Here is a 7,069-nt window from a genome sequence, read left to right as displayed (position 1 = left end):
TATGGGGGACTTTTGGGATAGCATTGGAAATGTAATTGAGGAAAATATGTAATAAAAATATTAAAAATTAAAAAAAAGAAGCCGTTTGTATACATGTGCCAAAGCACACATAAAGTAAACAGATAGATCTGAAAAAATATTAAGCAGCGATCTTTTACAGAGGCAGTCAGTGACAGTAGGAAGAGCTACCTTCTCTGGCGCAGAAGCAAGCAGACTTGGCTGAGTCAGTCAAGATGCAGAAGCTTCAAAGCATCACAAGGGGAATTAGTTGATATGGAGGGAGTCGCTTCTGTACTCAGCTGCTGTTGGTGTCTCCAAGGGAGGGCACAGCGTAGTTGTTTCTGCCATAGCTCTGCAAGCTGTGAACACTGAGCAGACGGCAAGTCGCATTCAACTGCTGCTTCAAGAAGCAAATACCAGGCCCGAGAGATGGCTCAGTGGTTAAGAGCACCAATTGCTCTTCTGAAGGTTGTGAGTTCAAATCCCAGCAACCACATAATGACTCACAACCATCTGTAATGAGATCTGATGTGTCACTACCATCTCCGATGAAACTGATGTCCTTCTCAAGGCAGTTTATTCAGGAACTTAACAATGTGCAGAAAAAGGAAAAAGAAAGATGCCTCTCTCGGCCATCCCCCTTTATACCCTCTAGGCCACTCCCCATCACCCCAGTCCAAGTAGGCACAGTTCATTGGCTCAGGACTACATTCGTCACATCATCTGATCTTACTTCGTGGCTATCTTGAGGAAGTCAGGTGCCAGTCATAAGACTTGGCAGCAGTCCCAGGGTCCGGGCGCTGCAGCCACACCCGCTCCTCACACTGATGCCCTCTTCTGGGGTGTCTGAAGACAGCTACAAGTGTACTTACATATAATAAATAAATCTTTAAAATAATAGCAACTACCCTATAGCAAGGTGGAATGGTCTGCTGACTGAAAGGAATTGTGGCGAACACCAGAACAGGAAGAAACTGTTTGACCTTGCAGCGCCCTCTGCGGACAATGTAGCAGGGAGCCGCTACCCAAGCAGAGGAACTGTGTGTAGTTCCATTTCCAGAAGAAAAGGAGAGAAAGATGGGTCTGAGCAGTACACGAATGCATATTTCTTACTTTATCCAGTAAAAGCCGGAGAAAGTTGACCAGGTTGTGCCTCTTCCAAGAGACCCACAGCTGTTAGAAAATTCTACGATTATTTTGAAATTAGTGCATATAAGCACTTACTTAGCTTCTTTATGTAATGACTGTGGTCATCGCAATTATCTTTTGTTATTGTAAAGCACTTAGAGGAGTAGGGGACACAGACTGAGAACATATGATCAATACATTTTAGTTATTTATTACTACACTGCCATCCTGGGTTGGTTTTAATCACTGCCATAAAACACTAACCAAAGCCAACTTGTAGGGGGAAAACTTATTTGGTTTACAATTCCACATCATAGTCCATCATTGAGGGAAATTAGAATAGGAATTCAAGCAGGAACCTGGAGGCAGGAGCCCATGCAGAGACCGTGGACTGGTGCTGCACACTGGTTTTTTTCTCCATAGCTTACTCTGCCTGCTTTCTGAGACCATTCAGGGCTATCTGCCCAGGATTGACACTGCCCACAGAGAGCTGGGCTCTCCCACATCAATCGTTAATCAAGAAAATGCCCCCACAGACTTGTTCACAGGCCAGACTGTTGATGGCAACTTCTCAGTTAAGGTTCCCTCTTCCAAAATAATTCCAGCTTGTGTCAAGTTGACCCAAAAACAAAACAAAACAAAACAAACGAAAAAGACAAGAAAAGAAATGAACAGGGCTGGTGAGATGGCTCAGTGGGTAAGAGCACCCGACTGCTCTTCGGAAGGTCCGAAGTTCAAATCCCAGCAACCACATGGTAGCTCACAACCATCCGTAATGAGATTTGACTCCCTCTTCTAGAGTGTCTGAAGACAGCAACAGTGTACTTATATATAATAAAAAAATAATAAATAAATAAATAAATAAATAAATAAAGAGAATTGCTTTCATTAAAAAAAAAAGAAAGAAAGAAAGAAATGAACAACAAACTTTTAACAACCACAAATTGGCTTGCTTACTTGGATAATCAAGAATTCAAGTACTAAAAATATATTTCAGGGCCTCAAACAATATAGAGATTTAATACAACCTGGGTGCAACTTGCCAAATAGGTGTAGACGTTTATCCACCGTCAAAACAGCCCCTGGAAATAACTGCAGACTTAATTGATTTTTTTTCATACACCGCAGGTGACTAGTCCACTCTTCTCCCAACATTCCCCAGCATTCACAGCTACCGCCGCCTCTGGACCTCAACCACCATGGTTAGAGGTGCTCCGGCCCAGGAGCAACAGGGCTGAAAGGGCCAAGGTAGCAAGTCAGCTTCATCATGACTGTTAAGGCCTGGAATTCTGAATTTAGCAGCATGAACTTACACATGGGTTCAGAAGCGAGGAAGTTCAAGGATACTTAGCCATCTCTGCGGAAGGGATGGGCGTAGGTGGGGTGGGGTGGGGGGATGGGGGTGGTAGTTTTTTTTCCTTGATAATATCAACAAAAGACGACTGTATGTAGCTTCTGGAATCAAATGGGTGCAGTTTCTTGTTCTTTTTTTTCTCCAAGCTGGGGACAGAGGTGAAAACCTGGAGGTGGTTATTTTAAAGACTAGACGAGGGGGAAAATATACCTAAAACCTTCCCACTGCTTCTATAGACTTTGGTGTCAGACTGTTTTATCCATTAGTAGTTTTACAACACGTTATAAACCCATATCAGTTTTGCCATATTTCATAATAGGATGGATTTTTCTCAGCTATACAAATAGTAACCACTATGAAATATATTTTAGTATGAAATAGTTGAACATTTATGATTTACTGATAGCATATTAGGTATATTTATAACGATGTCATTTGTGCCACCAAAATTAAACAGAGCGACTTTTGATGACAGAGTGACTTTTGATGAGTGGGGATTAAGCTTGGGCTCCCAGCACATCTAGTTACTTTGGAATCTGAAGATGGCATTGTAAGACTCTGATGAGCCTTAGCTTACTGGGGACCCCCTGATTGAACCACTCAGAGTGGGGGAAGCATGCAAAAAGCAAGAGGAATTTATTGTTCCAATGCGTTTGGGGTCATCCGGCACCCGAAGGAGAGGCAGCCTCGAGCAGCCCAGTCGGGGAGTTTTTTAATACAGTTTTCAGAGCAGCAGTCATTAGTCACAATGTGATTGGCAGAACAGTGTAACTTTTAAACTGATTGGTCATTAGGGGAATGAGGTGGCAAGAACTTCCCTTGTCTGTAGGTGGCCTTGTCTGTAGGTCTGTCCTACAGAATGTGTTTACCTGCTTTGGGCCTCCCCAGCCTGCAGGTAGAGGTTGATTGGTGTCTCCCGCCCCACCTTAGCTGAGGAATGTTAATTAGCCCCTCCTTTCTGGAGGGGAGGGGTGCCTAACTGTTCCATGACCTTTTTCTTCCAGGAGGGGAGGGGTCTGGTGGCATTTTCCAAAGGTCCTGAACTGGCCTCTTCAACACAGCATTAGGTGGGTGATTCTTTTGAATTCTCTGCTTCCCTTTGAATTGGGAAACAGTTTTCTTTTACTTTCATGAAGTCGAAGGTAATAAAATGGCAGTTGTTTTTGTTGCCTGAGAAATGGAAATGAGCAAGTTCAAGGATTAAAAATGAGTAACTGTTGTGGGCTGAGGTTGTTCGAATAAGCAATTCCGTTCTTTTGTGAAAAATTCCCGGTTCTCCATTAATTACATGAACTTCCTGTAGGGCTACACAAAGTATCTGCGGCAGTTATTTAAAGAGCAGCACCACCTAGTGGCTAAATAATAAAACTACTTTATCCTAAACAGAAAAGAAAAACTGCTTCAATATCCAGACAGGTAGCTATCCAAACAGTGTTATTAGAACTATTCCTCACAAGTTTTCTTATTTACTGACTTCATTGTTTTAAATATGGTTATTTTTTTAAAAATAAAAAGGTCTGTAACCATAACAAATGTTAACTCTGCCATGTTCACTTTAAGAGCATTAAAAATTATCGGAAAGGTCACTGTGATAATTTTAACATTGTGATCTTTAAAAATGAATTTTAAAGAACCTTTAAAATATTTGCTCCTTTAAGGCATTGCGATTCACTTACTAAAATTATTACATGTTTCTTATAAATTAGTCTCATTTGTATGGACATATTTTGAAGGCATTTAATTCAAAAATCTTCAGTCATAAAATACCATCAGAATTCAAAAAGCCATTTGGAGAAGGACATATATTTATTACACTATTAGTATGATTATTTAGAGCAGTGATTCTCAACTTAATTTTGGTATCACTTAATATAGTATCTCATCTTGTAACATGTTCCCCAGCCATAAAATTATTTTCATTGCTTACTTCATAGCTGTAATTTTGCTAGTAGCATGAATCATAATGTAAATATTTGTGTTTTCTGATGGTCTTAGGAGCCCCCTGTGGAAAAATTGCGGGTCGCGACCCACAGTTTGAGAATCACTTATTTAGAGCCAGTCTTGCGCATCTACAGAAGCATTTGGTTCAGAATACAGTGTTGCTGCCCTCTTGTGGCTAGAAGAGCACACTGCGCCTGGAAGTGACAGTCAAAGAGAAAGTTTTATAATTTAAGGAAAAAAAGAAAAAAAAAAGAATGCGAGCCGTTTTCACATTTGTTTATCCACCATAGCCAAAGATCCAAATGCTTAGTTAATTTACTTACAGGGCTAACCAAACGAGATGAACTTATTTGAACGTCCCATCTGAATTTATTTAACCACACACACCCCCAACCACACACACACCCTACTTACATAACTTCCACTAACCACTACAAATCCTGCAGAACATCTTTTGAAAAAGTACCAGTTAACACCTTTTACCTAATACTGCCGTAACTGGTTTTGTTCTCATTCTTAGTATCTTAAAGAATAAACTGCATCTAAGTTAAGCTGAAAATCCTCCCTTTGACTTCCATTTCATCCTGGGATGAGTTCAGTAGCCCTTTCCAAGGTGCAGGACATGCATTTTATGTGCTGAACTGCTCTGGCCCCGCACTGAATGAAAAACAAGCTTTCGATGCATGTTCCAAATGCAGAAGCCAAGCGCTTCCTACAATGTTGGCTGGGACACTGCTGCTAGGATGAATGGTACTTTACAGCAGAGAGAGTGTGTTCTCCAGGAGGAGTTCCGCTTCCTGTTTACATCTCTCACCTTGGATTAGGAGTTTTATGGAGGACTAAAGGAAAACAAGGCAGAGACAAAGGAGCGATTTAGCCTCTGCTTTAAGATACAGGCACCTTAGGGCAGAGTTTTTTGTTCCCAGTCTGAAGTCTTTCTAAATACTTCTGCTTACAACAGCCCACTCCGTACTTGACTTTATAAAGTAGGATCCAGTTCTGGAAGAGGAAGAAATAAAAGGTGTCACTTGTTGGGTTTCAGAGAAAGCAAGCAATGGAGACAGCAAAACTGGTGTTCATTAAAGGGATTTAGGGCATCATTTTGACCTTTAGTCTGGGGTTCTATGCCTTCTGTGATCTTGAGTTGTGTTTCATTTGCCATCTAGATTTGCACTTTTGAACAATGAATTCTTCTGTGCACTATGCTTACAAAGTCTGGTTGCTACATATCTTGATCAACACTTGATATTTAAATAATAATTATTATTATTATCATTATTATTATTAGCAATTGGAATAAACTGTAGGGATGCATTTTGAATTTTATTCCTATTTTTCTAATGATGATGCTGGGAAATATCTTTATATCATTTATACCTAATGGTGGTATCTTTAATATACATGTTTTCTTTCTGAATAGCTTCTTCTTTTACAGTAAAGATCAATTTTATTTTTAATTGTATCTGTGTATATGCATGTATGTGGCTATATAGACACATGTGAGTGCAGCTGCCTCCAAAATCCAGAAGGTGCTGTTGGATTTCCTGGAGATGAAGTTGGCACTTGGTGTAGCTGCTTGGGACTGAACTCAGGTCCTCTGCAAGAACAGTGTATGCTCTTAACCAGCTTCCCAGGCCTCTAAATATCTTCTTTGATGAAGCGTGTCTGTTCTCATATTTGTCCACATTTAAAATGGATTTTTTTCAGTATTGAGTTTTAAGAGATTTGCAAATATTTTCTTCTAGTTTTTGACTTGCAACTTTTCATGGAAATATCCCCAGGACGTTGTAAATGGTACATGACAGGCAAGAGCACTCCTCATTCTCTAACATTCTCTTAAAACTATCATCTAACTTTTCATAAAATCCATTTATTATTTTTTTCCTCATAGATAACATTTTTGTTTTCATATGTAAAGCTCTTTGCTTTGTCTGAGTCACAAAAATGTTCTCCTTCGTTTCTTTATAAAACATTTATTGTTTTAGGTATTTTATCTAGGCCTGGTATTCATTTGGAGTATTTTGGTAATGGGTTAGAGTTCCGGTTTTGTTTTTCACACCTGTATACAAGGTTGCTCAATTGTACAAAACTACTTGTTAAAATGGCAGCTCCAGCTATCCCCTTTTCCCAGTGATTGGCTTGGTGTCAAGCTGGAGAGTCAGCACGTGCATTTGAGATGACACAATATTACTATTCTGAGAGATTTTAAGATTTCACCCCATTTGCCCTTTTATTTGGTTAGCACACTCCTTTTCGGAAGCTCACACCTCAGTATGAAATAATGCAATGCACTTACATATCTTCCAGGCGACTTTTTGTTTAGTAAATTCATCTGGAAAAAAATTCTTACTACAAAAAAAGGAGTTTTGTAGAAGCAAACAGTGAAGGACCCACTCTGCTTAAGTAAGACTCTGACGAGCCTGTGCTTACCAACACGCCCCTCCTCTTCCAAGTGAACAAAGCAAAGCCGGGGATCTATGCAGAAGCAAGAGGAAAGTATTGTTCCAGCACTTTAGGGTTGTCCCATACCTGAAGGAAAGGCAGTGACCCCAGGCAGCTCTGGCTTCAAGATTTTATACAGTTTTCAGGGGTAGAATAGAGCAACAGCCACTAGGCACAATGTGATTGGCAGAACAGTGTGACTTT

At 40.2% G+C, this 7,069-nt stretch overlaps 1 pseudogene; it reads left to right on the top strand.

The window, feature by feature from the left end:
* LOC110310811 overlaps positions 1-1,142 on the top strand; it is a 5,856-nt pseudogene extending 4,714 nt beyond the window's left edge.
* The last annotated feature ends 5,927 nt before the right edge of the window (positions 1,143-7,069 follow it).

The sequence above is a fragment of the Mus caroli genome, chromosome 15, assembly GCF_900094665.2.
Source record: "Mus caroli chromosome 15, CAROLI_EIJ_v1.1, whole genome shotgun sequence".
Taxonomy (NCBI): Eukaryota; Metazoa; Chordata; class Mammalia; order Rodentia; family Muridae; genus Mus; species Mus caroli.
Note: the sequence above shows the minus strand (reverse complement) of the source record. Positions and strands in the feature narration are given on the sequence as shown.